At 45.0% G+C, this 23,686-nt stretch overlaps 11 non-coding genes across 11 annotated transcripts; 5 read left to right on the top strand and 6 right to left on the bottom strand.

Moving 5' to 3' along the window:
• Positions 1–2,995: 2,995 nt before the first annotated feature.
• trnas-uga (transfer RNA serine (anticodon UGA)) lies at positions 2,996–3,077 on the bottom strand. The gene has a single exon. It is a non-coding gene; the product is annotated as a tRNA-Ser (tRNA).
• Positions 3,078–6,317: 3,240 nt separating this feature from the next.
• Positions 6,318–6,399, bottom strand: trnas-uga (transfer RNA serine (anticodon UGA)). The gene has a single exon. It is a non-coding gene; the product is annotated as a tRNA-Ser (tRNA).
• A 1,972-nt stretch (positions 6,400–8,371) lies between these two features.
• Positions 8,372–8,445, top strand: trnat-agu (transfer RNA threonine (anticodon AGU)). Its single transcript has one exon. It is a non-coding gene; the product is annotated as a tRNA-Thr (tRNA).
• A 1,206-nt stretch (positions 8,446–9,651) lies between these two features.
• trnal-uaa (transfer RNA leucine (anticodon UAA)) lies at positions 9,652–9,733 on the bottom strand. The gene has a single exon. It is a non-coding gene; the product is annotated as a tRNA-Leu (tRNA).
• Positions 9,734–11,691: 1,958 nt separating this feature from the next.
• On the top strand, positions 11,692–11,765 carry trnat-agu (transfer RNA threonine (anticodon AGU)). The gene has a single exon. It is a non-coding gene; the product is annotated as a tRNA-Thr (tRNA).
• Positions 11,766–12,971: 1,206 nt separating this feature from the next.
• trnas-uga (transfer RNA serine (anticodon UGA)) lies at positions 12,972–13,053 on the bottom strand. The gene has a single exon. It is a non-coding gene; the product is annotated as a tRNA-Ser (tRNA).
• Positions 13,054–14,858: 1,805 nt separating this feature from the next.
• Positions 14,859–14,932, top strand: trnat-agu (transfer RNA threonine (anticodon AGU)). The gene has a single exon. It is a non-coding gene; the product is annotated as a tRNA-Thr (tRNA).
• Positions 14,933–16,138: 1,206 nt separating this feature from the next.
• trnas-uga (transfer RNA serine (anticodon UGA)) lies at positions 16,139–16,220 on the bottom strand. The gene has a single exon. It is a non-coding gene; the product is annotated as a tRNA-Ser (tRNA).
• Positions 16,221–18,178: 1,958 nt separating this feature from the next.
• trnat-agu (transfer RNA threonine (anticodon AGU)) lies at positions 18,179–18,253 on the top strand. The gene has a single exon. It is a non-coding gene; the product is annotated as a tRNA-Thr (tRNA).
• Positions 18,254–19,459: 1,206 nt separating this feature from the next.
• On the bottom strand, positions 19,460–19,541 carry trnas-uga (transfer RNA serine (anticodon UGA)). Its single transcript has one exon. It is a non-coding gene; the product is annotated as a tRNA-Ser (tRNA).
• Positions 19,542–21,499: 1,958 nt separating this feature from the next.
• trnat-ugu (transfer RNA threonine (anticodon UGU)) lies at positions 21,500–21,574 on the top strand. The gene has a single exon. It is a non-coding gene; the product is annotated as a tRNA-Thr (tRNA).
• Positions 21,575–23,686: the final 2,112 nt, after the last annotated feature.

The raw sequence follows: 23,686 nt of genomic DNA, 5'->3' as shown, positions 1-23,686 counted from the left end.
TAAGCAGTGCCATGCGATACTTTGCAGAGCTCCAGTTGTTGATGTGTGGTGCCGTGCTCGTATAGTGATTAATAATCTGCATTCTGGCCGCAGCAACTTCGGCTCCAAACCGAAACATAACGCAGACTTTTCTTCCTTCCACAATCAATAGCTCTCCTTTACTTTCCCCCTTCAATTTCATTATAATTTTCCTGCGGTATTTCCTTAATCTAACATTCACTTTCAGCCACTTAAACTGCTAAGTGTGCTCTGCTACCACCACTCTTCCTGGGCCACATGTCCCATACGCCCCAATCTGAGTTGGTGCTTTGAAACCAGTCGATACATTTAGACCTGCGAGACCTCCCGACAGTCAAGCTCTGCGAAAGCAGAGCCGGCCTTCGGAACCAATGCAGCCCGATTCAGAAAATTCCTTGGGCAATGAAGCTTCAAACTTTTCAAACAAATCGTTTTATTGACATAATAATACAAGTTTTACAGAGAGAGACTTGTACAACCTCAGTGGTGCAACTCAAAACTCAGAATGTTCAATTCTTCTGCTTCGGGAGAGGGAGAGATGAATTATACATAGAGATAGGAACAGGAGTAGGCCATTCGGCCCTTCGAGCCTGCTCCGCCATTCAATGAGATCATGGCTGATCTTCGTCTGAGATCATAGCTGATCTTACCAGTTCAGTACCCCGTCCCCGCCTTTTCTCCGTAACCCTTAATCCCCTTAGCCTTCAGAAATATATCCAATTCTCTCTTGAAAATATTTATTGAATTAGCCTTCACAGCCCTCTGTGGCAGGGAATTCCACAGGCTCACCACTCTTTGAGTGAAGAAATTCTTCCTCATCTCTGTTTTAAATGATTTGCCCGCTATTTTTAGACTGTGGCCCCTGGTTCTGTGCTTCCCGGCCATTGGAAACATTCTCTCTGAATTCAGCCTGTCCAGGCCTGCCATAATTTTATATATTTCGATGAGATCCCCTCTCAATCTTCTAAACTCCAGTGAGTACAAGCCCAAACTATTTAATCTCTCTTCGTAGGTCATTCCCGCCATTCCAGGTATCAGCCTGGTGAATCGCCGTTGCACTCTTTCCATGGCAAGAACATCCTTCCGCAGATGGGGCGACCAAAACTGTACACAATACTCCAGATGCGGTCTCACCAGCACCTTGTACAGCTGTAGTAAGATATCCCTATTCCTATACTCGAACCCCCTTGATATGAAGGCCAACATACCATTTGCCTTCTTAATCGCCTGTTGCACCTGCATGCTCTCCTTCAGTGACTGGTGCACAAGAACACCCAGGTCCCTCTGCACTTCCCCATCTCCCAATCTATTGCCATTTAGATAATAATCTACCCTCCTGTTTTCACCCCCAAAGTGGATAACCTCGCATTTATCCACATTATAGTGCATCTGCCACGTATCCGCCCATTCCCCCAACCTGTCCAAATCGCACTGTAGCCTCCTGACATCCTCATCAGAGCCCACCCCTCCTCCTAGTTTAGTGTCGTCAGCGAATTTGGAAATATTGCATCCAATTCCCTGATCCAGATCATTTATATATATTGTGAACAGCTGGGGTCCCAGGACAGATCCTTGCGGCACCCCGCTGGTCACTGCCTGCCACTCCGAAAACGAGCCGTTTATTCCAACTCTCTGTTTTCTATCCGCCAGCCAGTTCTCTATCCACGTTAATACTTTGCCCCCAATCCCATGAGCCTTAATTTTGCATGATAATCTTTTGTGTGGAACCTTATCGAAGGCTTTCTGGAAGTCAAGGTACACCACATCCACTGGCTCTCCCCCATCTATTCTACCAGTTACCTCCTCAAAAAATTCCAGCAGATTAGTCAAACACGATTTACCCTTTGTAAATCCATGTTGACTCTGTCCGATCCTTTCCCCATTTGTCAAGTGCTCCGCTATTTTATCCTTAATAATGGACTCTAGCATTTTGCCCACAACCGATGTAAGGCTTACTGGTCTATAATTCCCTGCTTTCTCTCTACCCCCCTTTTTAAATATTGGGGTAACATTAGCTACCCTCCAATCCACGGGTACTGTTCCCGAGTCAATGGAGTTCCGGAAGATGATCCTTAGAGCATCTGCTATCTCCAGGGCCACCTCCTTGAGTACCCTAGGATGTAGTTTATCAGGCCCCGGGAATTTGTCGGCCTTCAGTCCCCTCAGCTTACCCAACACCATATCCCTAGAGATACTAATTTCTGTCAGCTCCTCCCTCTCATTAGTCCCTATGTTTGCCGATATTCCTGGGAGGTTATTTGTGTCCTCCTTTGTGAATACAGAACCAAAGTATGAGTTTAATTGGTCTGCCATTTCCTTATTCTCCATTATATATTCTCCCGAATCGGACTGCAAGGGACCGACTTGGGATTTTACCAGTCTTTTCCTCCTGATATACCGATAAAAGCTTTTGCAGTCTGTCTTTATGTTTGCTGCAAGTTTACTTTCGTATTCTATTTTCCCCTTCCTGATTAATCCCTTTGTCCTCTTTTGCTGTATCCTGTACTGCCCCCAATCTTCCGGTCTTATGAGTTGGTGTCCTCCTTGTTTTTTTTCTGGTCAGTCTTCCAGATCTCCACTCCGTTTGTCTGTCTCCTGGACTGTCTCCTGGAATGTGTTCTGCTTTTCACTTTAGAATGGCTGCTCTTGTACCATTGCTGCTGACAGAAACAAGCCTTCCAGTGACTTTCCATTCTCTCTCTCCCACGGTTACACAGACTGATGCTACCGGACAGCAGCGAGTGTATGGGAAGGTACCTCAGAGACTGTCGAGGCCTCCTTATCTGGAGCTTCCAGACAATCTGCAGATAACTTTTGGAATTCGGTCAGCAAACCTTCTTGAAGTAAGTGATCCAGTTGTCTCGGCAATCCTTTAGTTTCATTAAAACCGGCATTGAAAATTCCAAAATCCTCCAAGAGGGAGCAGATTGAAGAAAATAAATTATTTGAAGTAGTTAATTATCATAATGAGATAGCCCGCTGCGAGCAGGGCTCGAACATGCGCGGGGAAACCCCATTGGATTTCAAGTCCAACGCCTTAACCACTCGGCCATCGCAGCCGCGAAAATGTCGGCTCCAAGATACTAAGTTCTCAAATCGCTGACCCTGTTTATTGTTGGCGATGACGGTTTCGTGATATTTAATTTGCTGCAAATTCAGCAAGTCCAGAAGAATCGCAGCGATCATTACAATAAAAGAAAACTTCCGATATTTAACGGTATGTAAGATGTTGAGAACAGTATGGAATATTCTGCAGGGTAATGAAAATAAACAGCAGAAACATTGTGTTCTGCTCCCACATGACACAGATCAGCCACAGCCTCTGCTCCCTGCCCGCCGGCTGCAGAAACCTTGTCTCCAGATTACAAACTGATTCTAGGTCGGAGATAAATATTCAGGGTAGAGCCTAAACGCAGCGGGTGGGATCAAATAATAAAGCAGTTATTTTAGACCAGAGACAGCGATAAATGTCCTATATTGCTCACAAGCATCAATTTGTGAATCTGACATTAAATGGGTTTAAATACAGTGGGGGGATTTAAAGTAGGTTCGGGGTCAATAGTTTCCAAGTTGATCTTTCCTGTGTCTCTCTTGCCTCTCTGCCCCCTTCCTCCCACAGGCTGCCGGTTTTTAAACCTTGTTTTAAATCTGCTGCTTGCTGGACCAGTGCATTCCACAGTCTCACAACCCTTTCTACAAATACCCTTTCAGTGCTTGACTTCTCTGCTTATTAGTTATGAATCACCTTGAGGTGCAATGGTGGCGATTGTGACGTCAGATTAAAAGGCAGGCTATTGGAAACACGTTGGAGTCACAGTTTCTTTTGCACAGAATTGAAACTGAAACTTTTAAGCTGGAATATTGTATTTGCTGCATCACAGTAAACAATATCGTGGTATAACTGTTGGCTTATTTGTTCCCCAGTGTCAGAGGAAGAGTTGTCTGATCCCCCCATTTATTTCATACTAGCTGGGGAGCCCGGCGTTGCCGGGGCTGTTTTGGGGCAGGCGGTTTAAATTGAGTGCCAGGCTTTGGGGCCCTGTCTGTGTCCCTTTGTGAATCTGGTGCTGGGCAACATTTTAAATCGAGTGGCAGGCTTTAGGGCCCTGTGTGTGTCCCTGTCTGTCTACCTTTTAAAAGCTTGCAAAATGAAAGTGAAACTACTTATGGCTTTGGGGCCCTGTCTGTGTCCCTTTGTGAATCTGGTGCTGGGCAACATTTTAAATCGAGTGGCAGGCTTAGGGCCCTGTCTGTGTCCCTGTATGTCTACCTTTTAAAAGGTTGAAAAATGAAAGTGAAAGTACTTATAAAACGTTTTTGGTAAATCTTATGTTACTTTTAAAAGAGATACTAACTTTGAAAGTCGTTATAGCTGGAAGCTGAAGTCATTTGAGCTGGAAGCTTAGTGAAAGAATGGCTGCCACATCCCCGAGATGAAAACGAATAGTCCCGCCCACACACACACCGATTGGCCAACCATCAGGGGACCGTACTGTAGGATTGGTTAATCGTGACGGAACAGGATTGGTGGAACCTTGATGTCAGTCAATCAATGCTAGCAGATAATGAGTTTAATTTTGAAGGTTTTTTGCTGAAGGTTTTTTGCATAAGGCGCGAACACTTTTCGTCTGACTGAAAAGTAAATACGCTTAAAACCGTCTCTGAAGCATAAGCTTTCTTTGGAGGTAACGCGCGCGTAGGTACGCCCTGTAACTTTCGAGCGCATAGCCCGACAGACGCACAGGCGATGACAGAATGACAGACAGAATGACAGACAGAATGACAGACAGAAGTACCGATTTATATATATAGATAAGACACAAACATAGGGTAATCATTCAGAATCACCTCACAGATTGACACTGAGATAAATTAAGCGGGAGATACAGAGAGCAATGGGACATATGGCGGAATGGACAAGAGAGCTGGAGAAATAAGAAACGGCCTGAGAGTCCAGAAGACAGTGACCGGAAGCTGATAGACATCAGTGAGTGGGGGCGAGAAATTGTGCCAGCATTCGGTCCCGTGGCTTAGCTGGTCAAAGCGTCTGTCTAGTAAATAGGAGATCCCGGGTTCGATTCCCAGCGGGGCCTATTTCGATAGAATCTCCAGGGGTGAGTTTCTTCTCGTGTGAAAAGGCTACAATTCTTTTAAATGTAACTGTGCCTGCACCAGTTCCCATTCTGGATGAAGGCTCCAGTGGCTGCGAGGCCTCCGTTGAATTTCACCGCTTCTGTATTTCTGGCGGTGCTGATTTTGGACTCTTCATCAAAAATCCATGTTTCCTAAGCAGTGCCATGCGATACTTTGCAGAGCTCCAGTTGTTGATGTGTGGTGCCATGCTCGTATAGTGATTAATAATCTGCATTCTGGCCGCAGCAACTTCGGCTCCAAACCGAAACATAACGCAGACTTTTCTTCCTTCCACAATCAATAGCTCTCCTTTACTTTCCCCCTTCAATTTCATTATAATTTTCCTGCGGTATTTCCTTAATCTAACATTCACTTTCAGCCACTTAAACTGCTAAGTGTGCTCTGCTACCACCACTCTTCCTGGGCCACATGTCCCATACGCCCCAATCTGTGTTGGTGCTTTGAAACCAGTCGATACATTTAGACCTGCGAGACCTCCCGACAGTCAAGCTCTGCGAAAGCAGAGCCGGCCTTCGGAACCAATGCAGCCCGATTCAGAAAATTCCTTGGGAAATGAAGCTTCAAACTTTTCAAACAAATCGTTTTATTGACATAATAATACAAGTTTTACAGAGAGAGACTTGTACAACCTCAGTGGTGCAACTCAAAACTCAGAATGTTCAATTCTTCTGCTTCGGGAGAGGGAGAGATGAATTATGAGTTGGTGTCCTCCTTGTTTTTTTTCTGGTCAGTCTTCCAGATCTCCACTCCGTTTGTCTGTCTCCTGGACTGTCTCCTGGAATGTGTTCTGCTTTTCACTTTAGAATGGCTGCTCTTGTACCATTGCTGCTGACAGAAACAAGCCTTCCAGTGACTTTCCATTCTCTCTCTCCCACGGTTACACAGACTGATGCTACCGGACAGCAGCGAGTGTATGGGAAGGTACCTCAGAGACTGTCGAGGCCTCCTTATCTGGAGCTTCCAGACAATCTGCAGATAACTTTTGGAATTCGGTCAGCAAACCTTCTTGAAGTAAGTGATCCAGTTGTCTCGGCAATCCTTTAGTTTCCTTAAAACCGGCATTGAAAATTCCAAAATCCTCCAAGAGGGAGCAGATTGAAGAAAAGAAATTATTTGAAGTAGTTAATTATCATAATGAGATAGCCCGCTGCGAGCAGGGCTCGAACCTGTGCGGGGAAACCCCATTGGATTTCAAGTCCAACGCCTTAACCACTCGGCCATCGCAGCCGCGAAAATGTCGGCTCCAAGATACTAAGTTCTCAAATCGCTGACCCTATTTATTGTTGGCGATGACGGTTTCGTGATATTTAATTTGCTGCAAATTCAGCAAGTCCAGAAGAATCGCAGCGATCATTACAATAAAAGAAAACGTCCGATATTTAACGGTATGTAAGATGTTGAGAACAGTATGGAATATTCTGCAGGGTAATGAAAATAAACAGCAGAAACATTGTGTTCTGCTCCCACATGACACAGATCAGCCACAGCCTCTGCTCCCTGCCCGCCGGCTGCAGAAACCTTGTCTCCAGATTACAAACTGATTCTAGGTCGGAGATAAATATTCAGGGTAGAGCCTAAACGCAGCGGGTGGGATCAAATAATAAAGCAGTTATTTTAGACCAGAGACAGCGATAAATGTCCTATATTGCTCACATGCATCAATTTGTGAATCTGACATTAAATGGGTTTAAATACAGTGGGGGGATTTAAAGTAGATTCGGGGTCAATAGTTTCCAAGTTGATCTTTCCTGTGTCTCTCTTGCCTCTATGCCCCCTTCCTCCCACAGGCTGCCGGTTTTTAAACCTTCTTTTAAATCTGCTGCTTGCTGGACCAGTGCATTCCACAGTCTAACAACCCTTTCTACAAATACCCTTTCAGTGCTTGACTTCTCTGCTTATTAGTTATGAATCACCTTGAGGTGCAATGGTGGCGATTGTGACGTCAGATTAAAAGGCAGGCTATTGGAAACACGTTGGAGTCACAGTTTCTTTTGCACAGAATTGAAACTGAAACTTTTAAGCTGGAATATTGTATTTGCTGCATCACAGTAAACAATATCGTGGTATAACTGTTGGCTTATTTGTTCCCCAGTGTCAGAGGAAGAGTTGTCTGATCCCCCCATTTATTTCATACTAGCTGGGGAGCCCGGCGTTGCCGGGGCTGTTTTGGGGCAGGCGGTTTAAATCGAGTGCCAGGCTTTGGGGTCCTGTCTGTGTCCCTTTGTGAATCTGGTGCTGGGCAACATTTTAAATCGAGTGGCAGGCTTTAGGGCCCTGTGTGTGTCCCTGTCTGTCTACCTTTTAAAAGCTTGCAAAATGAAAGTGAAACTACTTATGGCTTTGGGGCCCTGTCTGTGTCCCTTTGTGAATCTGGTGCTGGTCAACATTTTAAATCGAGTGGCAGGCTTAGGGCCCTGTCTGTGTCCCTGTATGTCTACCTTTTAAAAGGTTGAAAAATGAAAGTGAAAGTACTTATAAAACGTTTTTGGTAAATCTTATGTTACTTTTAAAAGAGATACTAACTTTGAAAGTCGTTATAGCTGGAAGCTGAAGTCATTTGAGCTGGAAGCTTAGTGAAAGAATGGCTGCCACATCCCCGAGATGAAAACGAATAGTCCCGCCCACACACACACCGATTGGCCAACCATCAGGGGACCGTACTGTAGGATTGGTCAATCGTGACGGAACAGGATTGGTGGAACCTTGATGTCAGTCAATCAATGCTAGCAGATAATGAGTTTAATTTTGAAGGTTTTTTGCTGAAGGTTTTTTGCATAAGGCGCAAACACTTTTCGTCTGACTGAAAAGTAAATATGCTTAAAACCGTCTCTGAAGCGTAAGCTTTCTTTGGAGGTAACGTGCGCGTAGGTACGCCCTGTAACTTTCGAGCGCATAGCCCGACAGACGCACAGGCGATGACAGAATGACAGACAGAATGACAGACAGAATGACAGACAGAATGACAGACAGAAGTACCGATTTATATATATAGATAAGACACAAACATAGGGTAATCATTCAGAATCACCTCACAGATTGACACTGAGATAAATTAAGCGGGAGATACAGAGAGCAATGGGACATATGGCGGAATGGACAAGAGAGCTGGAGAAATAAGAAACGGCCTGAGAGTCCAGAAGACAGTGACCGGAAGCTGATAAACATCAGCGAGTGGGGGCGAGAAATTGTGCCAGCATTCAGTCCCGTGGCTTAGCTGGTCAAAGCGTCTGTCTAGTAAACAGGAGATCCTGGGTTCGATTCCCAGCGGGGCCTATTTCTATAGAATCTCCAGGGGTGAGTTTCTTCTCGTGTGAAAAGGCTACAATTCTTTTAAATGTAACTGTGCCTGCACCAGTTCCCATTCTGGATGAAGGCTCCAGTGGCTGCGAGGCCTCCGTTGAATTTCACCGCTTCTGTATTTCTGGCGGTGCTGATTTTGGACTCTTCATCAAAAATCCATGTTTCCTAAGCAGTGCCATGCGATACTTTGCAGAGCTCCAGTTGTTGATGTGTGGTGCCATGCTCGTATAGTGATTAATAATCTGCATTCTGGCCGCAGCAACTTCGGCTCCAAACCGAAACATAACGCAGACTTTTCTTCCTTCCACAATCAATAGCTCTCCTTTACTTTCCCCCTTCAATTTCATTATAATTTTCCTGCGGTATTTCCTTAATCTAACATTCACTTTCAGCCACTTAAACTGCTAAGTGTGCTCTGCTACCACCACTCTTCCTGGGCCACATGTCCCATACGCCCCAATCTGAGTTGGTGCTTTGAAACCAGTCGATACATTTAGACCTGCGAGACCTCCCGACAGTCAAGCTCTGCGAAAGCAGAGCCGGCCTTCGGAACCAATGCAGCCCGATTCAGAAAATTCCTTGGGAAATGAAGCTTCAAACTTTTCAAACAAATCGTTTTATTGACATAATAATACAAGTTTTACAGAGAGAGACTTGTACAACCTCAGTGGTGCAACTCAAAACTCAGAATGTTCAATTCTTCTGCTTCGGGAGAGGGAGAGATGAATTATGAGTTGGTGTCCTCCTTGTTTTTTTTCTGGTCAGTCTTCCAGATCTCCACTCCGTTTGTCTGTCTCCTGGACTGTCTCCTGGAATGTGTTCTGCTTTTCACTTTAGAATGGCTGCTCTTGTACCATTGCTGCTGACAGAAACAAGCCTTCCAGTGACTTTCCATTCTCTCTCTCCCACGGTTACACAGACTGATGCTACCGGACAGCAGCGAGTGTATGGGAAGGTACCTCAGAGACTGTCGAGGCCTCCTTATCTGGAGCTTCCAGACAATCTGCAGATAACTTTTGGAATTCGGTCGGCAAACCTTCTTGAAGTAAGTGATCCAGTTGTCTCGGCAATCCATTAGTTTCCTTAAAACCGGCATTGAAAATTCCAAAATCCTCCAAGAGGGAGCAGATTGAAGAAAATAAATTATTTGAAATAGTTAATTATCAAAATGAGATAGCCCGCTGCGAGCAGGGCTCGAACCTGCGCGGGAAAACCCCATTGGATTTTAAGTCCAACGCCTTAACCACTCGGCCATCGCAGCCGCGAAAATGTCGGCTCCAAGATACTAAGTTCTCAAATCGCTGACCCTGTTTATTGTTGGCGATGACGGTTTCGTGATATTTAATTTGCTGCAAATTCAGCAAGTCCAGAAGAATCGCAGCGATCATTACAATAAAAGAAAACTTCCGATATTTAACGGTATGTAAGATGTTGAGAACAGTATGGAATATTCTGCAGGGTAATGAAAATAAACAGCAGAAACATTGTGTTCTGCTCCCACATGACACAGATCAGCCACAGCCTCTGCTCCCTGCCCGCCGGTGCAGAAACCTTGTCTCCAGATTACAAACTGATTCTAGGTCGGAGATAAATATTCAGGGTAGAGCCTAAACGCAGCGGGTGGGATCAAATAATAAAGCAGTTATTTTAGACCAGAGACAGCGATAAATGTCCTATATTGCTCACATGCATCAATTTGTGAATCTGACATTAAATGGGTTTAAATACAGTGGGGGGATTTAAAGTAGATTCGGGGTCAATAGTTTCCAAGTTGATCTTTCCTGTGTCTCTCTTGCCTCTCTGCCCCCTTCCTCCCACAGGCTGCCGGTTTTTAAACCTTCTTTTAAATCTGCTGCTTGCTGGACCAGTGCATTCCACAGTCTAACAACCCTTTCTACAAATACCCTTTCAGTGCTTGACTTCTCTGCTTATTAGTTATGAATCACCTTGAGGTGCAATGGTGGCGATTGTGACGTCAGATTAAAAGGCAGGCTATTGGAAACACGTTGGAGTCACAGTTTCTTTTGCACAGAATTGAAACTGAAACTTTTAAGCTGGAATATTGTATTTGCTGCATCACAGTAAACAATATCGTGGTATAACTGTTGGCTTATTTGTTCCCCAGTGTCAGAGGAAGAGTTGTCTGATCCCCCCATTTATTTCATACTAGCTGGGGAGCCCGGCGTTGCCGGGGCTGTTTTGGGGCAGGCGGTTTAAATCGAGTGCCAGGCTTTGGGGTCCTGTCTGTGTCCCTTTGTGAATCTGATGCTGGGCAACATTTTAAATCGAGTGGCAGGCTTTAGGGCCCTGTGTGTGTCCCTGTCTGTCTACCTTTTAAAGCTTGCAAAATGAAAGTGAAACTACTTATGGCTTTGGGGCCCTGTCTGTGTCCCTTTGTGAATCTGGTGCTGGGCAACATTTTAAATCGAGTGGCAGGCTTAGGGCCCTGTCTGTGTCCCTGTATGTCTACCTTTTAAAAGGTTGAAAAATGAAAGTGAAAGTACTTATAAAACGTTTTTGGTAAATCTTATGTTACTTTTAAAAGAGATACTAACTTTGAAAGTCGTTATAGCTGGAAGCTGAAGTCATTTGAGCTGGAAGCTTAGTGAAAGAATGGCTGCCACATCCCCGAGATGAAAACGAATAGTCCCGCCCACACACACACCGATTGGCCAACCATCAGGGGACCGTACTGTAGGATTGGTCAATCGTGACGGAACAGGATTGGTGGAACCTTGATGTCAGTCAATCAATGCTAGCAGATAATGAGTTTAATTTTGAAGGTTTTTTGCTGAAGGTTTTTTGCATAAGGCGCAAACACTTTTCGTCTGACTGAAAAGTAAATATGCTTAAAACCGTCTCTGAAGCGTAAGCTTTCTTTGGAGGTAACGTGCGCGTAGGTACGCCCTGTAACTTTCGAGCGCATAGCCCGACAGACGCACAGGCGATGACAGAATGACAGACAGAATGACAGACAGAATGACAGACAGAAGTACCGATTTATATATATAGATAAGACACAAACATAGGGTAATCATTCAGAATCACCTCACAGATTGACACTGAGATAAATTAAGCGGGAGATACAGAGAGCAATGGGACATATGGCGGAATGGACAAGAGAGCTGGAGAAATAAGAAACGGCCTGAGAGTCCAGAAGACAGTGACCGGAAGCTGATAAACATCAGCGAGTGGGGGCGAGAAATTGTGCCAGCATTCAGTCCCGTGGCTTAGCTGGTCAAAGCGTCTGTCTAGTAAACAGGAGATCCTGGGTTCGATTCCCAGCGGGGCCTATTTCTATAGAATCTCCAGGGGTGAGTTTCTTCTCGTGTGAAAAGGCTACAATTCTTTTAAATGTAACTGTGCCTGCACCAGTTCCCATTCTGGATGAAGGCTCCAGTGGCTGCGAGGCCTCCGTTGAATTTCACCGCTTCTGTATTTCTGGCGGTGCTGATTTTGGACTCTTCATCAAAAATCCATGTTTCCTAAGCAGTGCCATGCGATACTTTGCAGAGCTCCAGTTGTTGATGTGTGGTGCCATGCTCGTATAGTGATTAATAATCTGCATTCTGGCCGCAGCAACTTCGGCTCCAAACCGAAACATAACGCAGACTTTTCTTCCTTCCACAATCAATAGCTCTCCTTTACTTTCCCCCTTCAATTTCATTATAATTTTCCTGCGGTATTTCCTTAATCTAACATTCACTTTCAGCCACTTAAACTGCTAAGTGTGCTCTGCTACCACCACTCTTCCTGGGCCACATGTCCCATACGCCCCAATCTGAGTTGGTGCTTTGAAACCAGTCGATACATTTAGACCTGCGAGACCTCCCGACAGTCAAGCTCTGCGAAAGCAGAGCCGGCCTTCGGAACCAATGCAGCCCGATTCAGAAAATTCCTTGGGAAATGAAGCTTCAAACTTTTCAAACAAATCGTTTTATTGACATAATAATACAAGTTTTACAGAGAGAGACTTGTACAACCTCAGTGGTGCAACTCAAAACTCAGAATGTTCAATTCTTCTGCTTCGGGAGAGGGAGAGATGAATTATGAGTTGGTGTCCTCCTTGTTTTTTTTCTGGTCAGTCTTCCAGATCTCCACTCCGTTTGTCTGTCTCCTGGACTGTCTCCTGGAATGTGTTCTGCTTTTCACTTTAGAATGGCTGCTCTTGTACCATTGCTGCTGACAGAAACAAGCCTTCCAGTGACTTTCCATTCTCTCTCTCCCACGGTTACACAGACTGATGCTACCGGACAGCAGCGAGTGTATGGGAAGGTACCTCAGAGACTGTCGAGGCCTCCTTATCTGGAGCTTCCAGACAATCTGCAGATAACTTTTGGAATTCGGTCAGCAAACCTTCTTGAAGTAAGTGATCCAGTTGTCTCGGCAATCCTTTAGTTTCCTTAAAACCGGCATTGAAAATTCCAAAATCCTCCAAGAGGGAGCAGATTGAAGAAAATAAATTATTTGAAGTAGTTAATTATCATAATGAGATAGCCCGCTGCGAGCAGGGCTCGAACCTGCGCGGGGAAACCCCATTGGATTTCAAGTCCAACGCCTTAACCACTCGGCCATCGCAGCCGCGAAAATGTCGGCTCCAAGATACTAAGTTCTCAAATCGCTGACCCTGTTTATTGTTGGCGATGACGGTTTCTTGATATTTAATTTGCTGCAAATTCAGCAAGTCCAGAAGAATCGCAGCGATCATTACAATAAAAGAAAACTTCCGATATTTAACGGTATGTAAGATGTTGAGAACAGTATGGAATATTCTGCAGGGTAATGAAAATAAACAGCAGAAACATTGTGTTCTGCTCCCACATGACACAGATCAGCCAAAGTCTCTGCTCCCTGCCCGCCGGCTGCAGAAACCTTGTCTCCAGATTACAAACTGATTCTAGGTCGGAGATAAATATTCAGGGTAGAGCCTAAACGCAGCGGGTGGGATCAAATAATAAAGCAGTTATTTTAGACCAGAGACAGCGATAAATGTCCTATATTGCTCACATGCATCAATTTGTGAATCTGACATTAAATGGGTTTAAATACAGTGGGGGGATTTAAAGTAGATTCGGGCTCAATAGTTTCCAAGTTGATCTTTCCTGTGTCTCTCTTGCCTCTCTGCCCCCTTCCTCCCACAGGCTGCCTGTTTTTAAACCTTGTTTTAAATCTGCTGCTTGCTGGACCAGTGCATTCCACAGTCTCACAACCCTTTCTACAAATACCCTTTCAGTGCTTGACTTCTCTGCTTATTAGTTATGAATCACCTTGAGGTGCAATGGTGGCGATTGTGACGTCAGATTAAAAGGCAGGCTATTGGAAACACGTTGGAGTCAGTTTCTTTTGCACAGAATTGAAACTGAAACTTTTAAGCTGGAATATTGTATTTGCTGCATCACAGTAAACAATATCGTGGTATAACTGTTGGCTTATTTGTTCCCCAGTGTCAGAGGAAGAGTTGTCTGATCCCCCCATTTATTTCATACTAGCTGGGGAGCCCGGCATTGCCGGGGCTGTTTTGGGGCAGGCGGTTTAAATCGAGTGCCAGGCTTTGGGGCCCTGTCTGTGTCCCTTTGTGAATCTGGTGCTGGGCAACATTTTAAATCGAGTGGCAGGCTTAGGGCCCTGTCTGTGTCCCTGTATGTCTACCTTTTAAAAGGTTGAAAAATGAAAGTGAAAGTACTTATAAAACGTTTTTGGTAAATCTTATGTTACTTTTAAAAGAGATACTAACTTTGAAAGTCATTATAGTTGGAAGCTGAAGTCATTTGAGCTGGAAGCTTAGTGAAAGAATGGCTGCCACATCACCGAGATGAAAACGAATAGTCCCGCCCACACACACACCGATTGGCCAACCATCAGGGGACCGTACTGTAGGATTGGTCAATCGTGACGGAACAGGATTGGTGGAACCTTGATGTCAGTCAATCAATGCTAGCAGATAATGAGTTTAATTTTGAAGGTTTTTTGCTGAAGGTTTTTTGCATAAGGCGCGAACACTTTTCGTCCGACTGAAAAGTAAATACGCTTAAAACCGTCTCTGAAGCGTAAGCTTTCTTTGGAGGTAACGCGCGCGTAGGTACGCCCTGTAACTTTCGAGCGCATAGCCCGACAGACGCACAGGCGATGACAGAATGACAGACAGAATGACAGACAGAATTACAGATTTATATATATAGATAAGACACAAACATAGGGTAATCATTCAGAATCACCTCACAGATTGACACTGAGATAAATTAAGCGGGAGATACAGAGAGCAATGGGACATATGGCGGAATGGACAAGAGAGCTGGAGAAATAAGAAACGGCCTGAGAGTCCAGAAGACAGTGACCGGAAGCTGATAGACATCAGTGAGTGGGGGCGAGAAATTGTGCCAGCATTCGGTCCCGTGGCTTAGCTGGTCAAAGCGTCTGTCTAGTAAACAGGAGATCCTGGGTTCGATTCCCAGCGGGGCCTATTTCGATAGAATCTCCAGGAGTGAGTTTCTTCTCGTGTGAAAAGGCTACAATTCTTTTAAATGTAACTGTGCCTGCACCAGTTCCCATTCTGGATGAAGGCTCCAGTGGCTGCGAGGCCTCCGTTGAATTTCACCGCTTCTGTATTTCTGGCGGTGCTGATTTTGGACTCTTCATCAAAAATCCATGTTTCCTAAGCAGTGCCATGCGATACTTTGCAGAGCTCCAGTTGTTGATGTGTGGTGCCATGCTCGTATAGTGATTAATAATCTGCATTCTGGCCGCAGCAACTTCGGCTCCAAACCGAAACATAACGCAGACTTTTCTTCCTTCCACAATCAATAGCTCTCCTTTACTTTCCCCCTTCAATTTCATTATAATTTTCCTGCGGTATTTCCTTAATCTAACATTCACTTTCAGCCACTTAAACTGCTAAGTGTGCTCTGCTACCACCACTCTTCCTGGGCCACATGTCCCATACGCCCCAATCTGAGTTGGTGCTTTGAAACCAGTCGATACATTTAGACCTGCGAGACCTCCCGACAGTCAAGCTCTGCGAAAGCAGAGCCGGCCTTCGGAACCAATGCAGCCCGATTCAGAAAATTCCTTGGGAAATGAAGCTTCAAACTTTTCAAACAAACCGTTTTATTGACATAATAATACAAGTTTTACAGAGAGAGACTTGTACAACCTCAGTGGTGCAACTCAAAACTCAGAATGTTCAATTCTTCTGCTTCGGGAGAGGGAGAGATGAATTATGAGTTGGTGTCCTCCTTGTTTTTTTTCTGGTCAGTCTTCCAGATCTCCACTCCGTTTGTCTGTCTCCTGGACTGTCTCCTGGAATGTGTTCTGCTTTTCACTTTAGAATGGCTGCTCTTGTACCATTGCTGCTGACAGAAACAAGCCTTCCAGTGACTTTCCATTCTCTCTCTCCCACGGTTACACAGACTGATGCTACCGGACAGCAGCGAGTGTATGGGAAGGTACCTCAGAGACTGTCGAGGCCTCCTTATCTGGAGCTTCCAGACAATCTGCAGATAACTTTTGGAATTCGGTCAGCAAACCTTCTTGAAGTAAGTGATCCAGTTGTCTCGGCAATCCTTTAGTTTCCTTAAAACCGGCATTGAAAATTCCAAAATCCTCCAAGACGGAGCAGATTGAAGAAAATAAATTATTTGAAGTAGTTAATTATCATAATGAGATAGCCCGCTGCGAGCAGGGCTCGAACCTGCGCGGGGAAACCCCATTGGATTTCAAGTCCAACGCCTTAACCACTCGGCCATCGCAACCGCGAAAATGTCGGCTCCAAGATACTAAGTTCTCAAATCGCTGACCCTGTTTATTGTTGGCGATGACGGTTTCGTGATATTTAATTTGCTGCAAATTCAGCAAGTCCAGAAGAATCGCAGCGATCATTACAATAAAAGAAAACTTCCGATATTTAACGGTATGTAAGATGTTGAGAAAAGTATGGAATATTCTGCAGGGTAATGAAAATAAACAGCAGAAACATTGTGTTTTGCTCCCACATGACACAGATCAGCCACAGCCTCTGCTCCCTGCCCGCCGGCTGCAGAAACCTTGTCTCCAGATTACAAACTGATTCTAGGTCGGAGATAAATATTCAGGGTAGAGCCTAAACGCAGCGGGTGGGATCAAATAATAAAGCAGTTATTTTAGACCAGAGACAGCGATAAATGTCCTATATTGCTCACATGCATCAATTTGTGAATCTGACATTAAATGGGTTTAAATACAGTGGGGGGATTTAAAGTAGATTCGGGGTCAATAGTTTCCAAGTTGATCTTTCCTGTGTCTCTCTTGCCTCTCTGCCCCCTTCCTCCCACAGGCTGCCGGTTTTTAAACCTTGTTTTAAATCTGCTGCTTGCTGGACCAGTGCATTCCACAGTCTCACAACCCTTTCTACAAATACCCTTTCAGTGCTTGACTTCTCTGCTTATTAGTTATGAATCACCTTGAGGTGCAATGGTGGCGATTGTGACGTCAGATTAAAAGGCAGGCTATTGGAAACACGTTGGAGTCAGTTTCTTTTGCACAGAATTGAAACTGTAACTTTTAAGCTGGAATATTGTATTTGCTGCATCACAGTAAACAATATCGTGGTATAACTGTTGGCTTATTTGTTCCCCAGTGTCAGAGGAAGAGTTGTCTGATCCCCCCATTTATTTCATACTAGCTGGGGAGCCTGGCATTGCCGGGGCTGTTTTGGGGCAGGCGGTTTAAATCGAGTGCCAGGCTTTGGGGCCCTGTCTGTGTCCCTTTGTGAATCTGGTGCTGGGCAACATTTTAAATCGAGTGGCAGGCTTTAGGGCCCTGTGTGTGTCCCTGTCTGTCTACCTTTTAAAAGCTTGCAAAATGAAAGTGAAACTACTTATGGCTTTGGGGCCCTGTCTGTGTCCCTTTGTGAATCTGGTGCTGGGCAACATTTTAAATCGAGTGGCAGGCTTAGGGCCCTGTCTGTGTCCCTGTATGTCTACCTTTTAAAAGGTTGAAAAATGAAAGTGAAAGTACTTATAAAACGTTTTTGGTAAATCTTATGTTACTTTTAAAAGAGATACTAACTTTGAAAGTCGTTATAGCTGGAAGCTGAAGTCACTTGAGCTGGAAGCTTAGTGAAAGAATGGCTGCCACATCCCCGAGATGAAAACGAATAGTCCCGCCCACACACACACCGATTGGCCAACCATCAGGGGACCGTACTGTAGGATTGGTCAATCGTGACGGAACAGGATTGGTGGAACCTTGATGTCAGTCAATCAATGCTAGCAGATAATGAGTTTAATTTTGAAGGTTTTTTGCTGAAGGTTTTTTGCATAAGGCGCGAACACTTTTCGTCCGACTGAAAAGTAAATACGCTTAAAACCGTCTCTGAAGCGTAAGCTTTCTTTGGAGGTAACGCGCGCGTAGGTACGCCCTGTAACTTTCGAGCGCATAGCCCGACAGACGCACAGGCGATGACAGAATGACAGACAGAATGACAGACAGAATGACAGACAGAAGTACCGATTTATATACATAGATAAGACACAAACATAGGGTAATCATTCAGAATCACCTCACAGATTGACACTGAGATAAATTAAGCGGGAGATACAGAGAGCAATGGGACATATGGCGGAATGGACAAGAGAGCTGGGGAAATAAGAAACGGCCTGAGAGTCCAGAAGACAGTGACCGGAAGCTGATAGACATCAGTGAGTGGGGGCGAGAAATTGTGCCAGCATTCGGTCCCGTGGCTTAGCTGGTCAAAGCGTCTGTCTAGTAAACAGGTAGATCCTGGGTTCGATTCCCAGCGGGGCCTATTTCTATAGAATCTCCAGGGGTGAGTTTCTTCTCGTGTGAAAAGGCTACAATTCTTTTAAATGTAACTGTGCCTGCACCAGTTCCCATTCTGGATGAAGGCTCCAGTGGCTGCGAGGCCTCCGTTGAATTTCACCGCTTCTGTATTTCTGGCGGTGCTGATTTTGGACTCTTCATCAAAAATCCATGTTTCCTAAGCAGTGCCATGCGATACTTTGCAGAGCTCCAGTTGTTGATGTGTGGTGCCATGCTCGTATAGTGATTAATAATCTGCATTCTGGCCGCAGCAACTTCGGCTCCAAACCGAAACATAACGCAGACTTTTCTTCCTTCCACAATCAATAGCTCTCCTTTACTTTCCCCCTTCAATTTCATTATAATTTTCCTGCGGTATTTCCTTAATCTAACATTCACTTTCAGCCACTTAAACTGCTAAGTGTGCTCTGCTACCACCACTCTTCCTGGGCCACATGTCCCATACGCCCCAATCTGAGTTGGTGCTTTGAAACCAGTCGATAGATTTAGACCTGCGAGACCTCCCGACAGTCAAGCTCTGCGAAAGCAGAGCCGGCCTTCGGAACCAATGCAGCCCGATTCAGAAAATTCCTTGGGAAATGAAGCTTCAAACTTTTCAAACAAATCGTTTTATTGACATAATAATACAAGTTTTACAGAGAGAGACTTGTACAACCTCAGTGGTGCAACTCAAAACTCAGAATGTTCAATTCTTCTGCTTCGGGAGAGGGAGAGATGAATTATGAGTTGGTGTCCTCCTTGTTTTTTTTCTGGTCAGTCTTCCAGATCTCCACTCCGTTTGTCTGTCTCCTGGACTGTCTCCTGGAATGTGTTCTGCTTTTCACTTTAGAATGGCTGCTCTTGTACCATTGCTGCTGACAGAAACAAGCCTTCCAGTGACTTTCCATTCTCTCTCTCCCACGGTTACACAGACTGATGCTACCGGACAGCAGCGAGTGTATGGGAAGGTACCTCAGAGACTGTCGAGGCCTCCTTATCTGGAGCTTCCAGACAATCTGCAGATAACTTTTGGAATTCGGTCAGCAAACCTTCTTGAAGTAAGTGATCCAGTTGTCTCGGCAATCCTTTAGTTTCCTTAAAACCGGCATTGAAAATTCCAAAATCCTCCAAGAGGGAGCAGATTGAAGAAAATAAATTATTTGAAGTAGTTAATTATCATAATGAGATAGCCCGCTGCGAGCAGGGCTCGAACCTAAGCGGGGAAACCCCATTGGATTTCAAGTCCAACGCCTTAACCACTCGGCCATCGCAGCCGCGAAAATTTCGGCTCCAAGATGTAAGTTCTCAAATCGCTGACCCTGTTTATTGTTGGCGATGACGGTTTCGTGATATTTAATTTGCTGCAAATTCAGCAAGTCCAGAAGAATCGCAGCGATCATTACAATAAAAGAAAACTTCCGATATTTAACGGTATGTAAGATGTTGAGAACAGTATGGAATATTCTGCAGGGTAATGAAAATAAACAGCAGAAACATTGTGTTCTGCTCCCACATGACACAGATCAGCCACAGCCTCTGCTCCCTGCCCGCCGGCTGCAGAAACCTTGTCTCCAGATTACAAACTGATTCTAGATCGGAGATAAATATTCAGGGTAGAGCCTAAACGCAGCGGGTGGGATCAAACAATAAAGCAGTTATTTTAGACCAGAGACAGCGATAAATGTCCTATATTGCTCACATGCATCAATTTGTGAATCTGACATTAAATGGGTTTAAATACAGTGGGGGGATTTAAAGTAGATTCGGGGTCAATAGTTTCCAAGTTGATCTTTCCTGTGTCTCTCTTGCCTCTCTGCCCCCTTCCTCCCAGAGGCTGCCGGTTTTTAAACCTTGTTTTAAATCTGCTGCTTGCTGGACCAGTGCATTCCACAGTCTCACAACCCTTTCTACAAATACCCTTTCAGTGCTTGACTTCTCTGCTTATTAGTTATGTATCACCTTGAGGTGCAATGGTGGCGATTGTGACGTCAGATTAAAAGGCAGGCTTTGGAAACACGTTGGAGTCACAGTTTCTTTTGCACAGAATTGAAACTGAAACTTTTAAGCTGGAATATTGTATTTGCTGCATCACAGTAAACAATATCGTGGTATAACTGTTGGCTTATTTGTTCCCCAGTGTCAGAGGAAGAGTTGTCTGATCCCCCCATTTATTTCATACTAGCTGGGGAGCCCGGCGTTGCCGGGGCTGTTTTGGGGCAGGCGGTTTAAATCGAGTGCCAGGCTTTGGGGCCCTGTCTGTGTCCCTTTGTGAATCTGGTGCTGGGCAACATTTTAAATCGAGTGGCAGGCTTTAGGGCCCTGTGTGTGTCCCTGTCTGTCTACCTTTTAAAAGCTTGCAAAATGAAAGTGAAACTACTTATGGCTTTGGGGCCCTGTCTGTGTCCCTTTGTGAATCTGGTGCTGGGCAACATTTTAAATCGAGTGGCAGGCTTAGGGCCCTGTCTGTGTCCCTGTATGTCTACCTTTTAAAAGGTTGAAAAATGAAAGTGAAAGTACTTAGAAAACGTTTTTGGTAAATCTTATGTTACTTTTAAAAGAGATACTAACTTTGAAAGTCGTTATAGTTGGAAGCTGAAGTCATTTGAGCTGGAAGCTTAGTGAAAGAATGGCTGCCACATCCCCGAGATGAAAACGAATAGTCCCGCCCACACACACACCGATTGGCCAACCATCAGGGGACCGTACTGTAGGATTGGTCAATCGTGACGGAACAGGATTGGTGGAACCTTGATGTCAGTCAATCAATGCTAGCAGATAATGAGTTTAATTTTGAAGGTTTTTTGCTGAAGGTTTTTTGCATAAGGCACGAACACTTTTCGTCCGACTGAAAAGTAAATACGCTTAAAACCGTCTCTGAAGCGTAAGCTTTCTTTGGAGGTAACGCGCGCGTAGGTACGCCCTGTAACTTTCGAGCGCATAGCCCGACAGACGCACAGGCGATGACAGAATGACAGACAGAATGACAGACAGAATGACAGACAGAAGTACCGATTTATATATATAGATAAGACACAAACATAGGGTAATCATTCAGAATCACCTCACAGATTGACACTGAGATAAATTAAGCGGGAGATACAGAGAGCAATGGGACATATGGCGGAATGGACAAGAGAGCTGGAGAAATAAGAAACGGCCTGAGAGTCCAGAAGACAGTGACCGGAAGCTGATAGACATCAGTGAGTGGGGGCGAGAAATTGTGCCAGCATTCGGTCCCGTGGCTTAGCTGGTCATAAGCGTCTGTCTTGTAAACAGGAGATCCTGGGTTCGATTCCCAGCAGGGCCTATTTTTATAGAATCTCCAGGGGTGAGTTTCTTCTCGTGTGAAAAGGCTACAATTCTTTTAAATGTAACTGTGCCTGCACCAGTTCCCATTCTGGATGAAGGCTCCAGTGGCTGCGAGGCCTCCGTTGAATTTCACCGCTTCTGTATTTCTGGCGGTGCTGATTTTGGACTGTTCATCAAAAATCCATGTTTCCTAAGCAGTGCCATGCGATACTTTGCAGAGCTCCAGTTGTTGATGTGTGGTGCCATGCTCGTATAGTGATTAATAATCTGCATTCTGGCCGCAGCAACTTCGGCTCCAAACCGAAACATAACGCAGACTTTTCTTCCTTCCACAATCAATAGCTCTCCTTTACTTTCCCCCTTCAATTTCATTATAATTTTCCTGCGGTATTTCCTTAATCTAACATTCACTTTCAGCCACTTAAACTGCTAAGTGTGCTCTGCTACCACCACTCTTCCTGGGCCACATGTCCCATACGCCCCAATCTGAGTTGGTGCTTTGAAACCAGTCGATAGATTTAGACCTGCGAGACCTCCCGACAGTCAAGCTCTGCGAAAGCAGAGCCGGCCTTCGGAACCAATGCAGCCCGATTCAGAAAATTCCTTGGGAAATGAAGCTTCAAACTTTTCAAACAAATCGTTTCATTGACATAATAATACAAGTTTTACAGAGAGAGACTTGTACAACCTCAGTGGTGCAACTCAAAACTCAGAATGTTCAATTCTTCTGCTTCGGGAGAGGGAGAGATGAATTATACATAGAGATAGGAACAGGAGTAGGCCATTCGGCCCTTCGAGCCTGCTCCGCCATTCAATGAGATCATGGCTGATCTTCGTCTGAGATCATAGCTGATCTTACCAGTTCAGTACCCCGTCCCCGCCTTTTCTCCGTAACCCTTAATCCCCTTAGCCTTCAGAAATATATCCAATTCTCTCTTGAAAATATTTATTGAATTAGCCTTCACAGCCCTCTGTGGCAGGGAATTCCACAGGCTCACCACTCTTTGAGTGAAGACATTCTTCCTCATCTCTGTTTTAAATGATTTGCCCGCTATTTTTAGACTGTGGCCCCTGGTTCTGTGCTCCCCGGCCATTGGAAACATTCTCTCTGAATTCAGCCTGTCTAGGCCTGCCATAATTTTATATGTTTCGATGAGATCCCCTCTCAATCTTCTAAACTCCAGTGAGTACAAGCCCAAACTATTTAATCTCTCTTCGTAGGTCATTCCCGCCATTCCAGGTATCAGCCTGGTGAATCGCCGTTGCACTCTTTCCATGGCAAGAACATCCTTCCGCAGATGGGGCGACCAAAACTGTACACAATACTCCAGATGCGGTCTCACCAGCACCTTGTACAGCTGTAGTAAGGTATCCCTATTCCTATACTCGAACCCCCTTGATATGAAGGCCAACATACCATTTGCCTTCTTAATCGCCTGTTGCACCTGCATGCTCTCCTTCAGTGACTGGTGCACAAGAACACCCAGGTCCCTCTGCACTTCCCCATCTCCCAATCTATTGCCATTTAGATAATAATCTACCCTCCTGTTTTTACCCCCAAAGTGGATAACCTCGCATTTATCCACATTATAGTGCATCTGCCACGTATCTGCCCATTCCCCCAACCTGTCCAAATCGCACTGCAGCCTCCTGACATCCTCATCAGAGCCCACCCCTCCTCCTAGTTTAGTGTCGTCAGCGAATTTGGAAATATTGCATCCAATTCCCTGATCCAGATCATGTATATATATTGTGAACAGCTGGGGTCCCAGGACAGATCCTTGCGGCACCCCGCTGGTCACTGCCTGCCACTCCGAAAACGAGCCGTTTATTCCAACTCTCTGTTTTCTATCCGCCAGCCAGTTCTCTATCCACGTTAATACTTTGCCCCCAATCCCATGAGCCTTAATTTTGCATGATAATCTTTTGTGTGGAACCTTATCGAAGGCTTTCTGGAAGTCAAGGTACACCACATCCACTGGCTCTCCCCCATCTATTCTACCAGTTACCTCCTCAAAAAATTCCAGCAGATTAGTCAAACACGATTTACCCTTTGTAAATCCATGTTGACTCTGTCCGATCCTTTCCCCATTTGTCAAGTGCTCCGCTA

This window comes from Somniosus microcephalus, unplaced genomic scaffold, assembly GCF_052327205.1.
Source record: "Somniosus microcephalus isolate GS21.2 unplaced genomic scaffold, FLI_Smic_1.0 unresolved_chr1, whole genome shotgun sequence".
NCBI lineage: Eukaryota > Metazoa > Chordata > Chondrichthyes > Squaliformes > Somniosidae > Somniosus > Somniosus microcephalus.
This window is presented reverse-complemented; position numbering and strand designations above follow the sequence as displayed.